The following is a 1,054-nucleotide window of genomic DNA, read 5'->3' on the forward strand; positions in this document are numbered from 1 at the left end:
GCCCTATTGGAAAATCCGCACCAATTTCTCCGCGCAACGCGATCCCTGGTTTATCGGGCCTAGTCAGAGCCAGAGAGGCAACTCGAGCTGAAAATACTGTACCTTCAGGCCGAGGCAATTAATTGCCCCTTATTCCCGCCTGTTACCCTTCTGGAGAATTCGAGGCCTAACATTCTGCGCACACCTTGGAATCCCGCCCTCCCAGCCAACCCCTCTCCAGGCCGATGATGGCTAGTAGGCCTCAGGCCTCATCAGGTGTTGAGAGAGGGGGCAGGTCATTGGCCCTGGGTTTAATTAGCGGCCTGTGCGAGGTTTATCCTTGGCGGGGGCTAAGGAGGAGGAATGTGAGAAAAGCAGACAGTAATAAACTAGTTTCCTGACAAAAGAAAGCCAGTTGTTGTTTTATTAACAAGTGTGATGAGCGCTGGCTAATTCCTCGTTTTTGTGCTAATGAGTTGGCGCAGATGAGCTGAACCTTTCTCTGTTTCCGGGTTTGATTGATGAGAGGTTGAGCGATGAGACTGACAACCTGTCGCCAGGGTAAGGCCGAGACCCCTCGTCGACTGGAAAGGGGCTTAAAAACCACGCACAAACGTGGTTAGAGAGAGAGAGAAAGCCGACACCTTCGAAGATCCCATCTGGATCTTTTCCCAGAGCAGGTGTTTTCCTGTGAAGGGAAGAACCCCGGATGCTGGGAATCTGAAAGGAAATCGCTAGAGAAACGCAGAGAGAGAACGTGCTGTCAGCCTTCGAACCTTTTAGCACCCTTCCTCGGGGAAAAGCCAGCTCGGTTTCCCAGGAGTCTCGCGGGGAACTGCCCGCTCCTAGCTGCCCCCACAGCTCGCGGAGGGGGCCGGGGAGAGGCTAATTTCAGCATCTGTCAGGGGTTCACGTCACCAACCACACTGTGGTGTAGGATGGAAGTCATGTACACCTCCAGATTTCTCACCTATTCCCCAACCTTTACCCCCAGTTTTCTGTTGTTGGCTGAGGGGGTCTCACAGGGAGAAAGAGACAGAGTTTCTTGCAGGGAGAGAGGGAAAGAGGCAGAGAG

The sequence above is a fragment of the Rhincodon typus genome, chromosome 45 (assembly GCF_021869965.1).
Source record: "Rhincodon typus isolate 14 chromosome 45, sRhiTyp1.1, whole genome shotgun sequence".
Taxonomy (NCBI): domain Eukaryota; kingdom Metazoa; phylum Chordata; class Chondrichthyes; order Orectolobiformes; family Rhincodontidae; genus Rhincodon; species Rhincodon typus.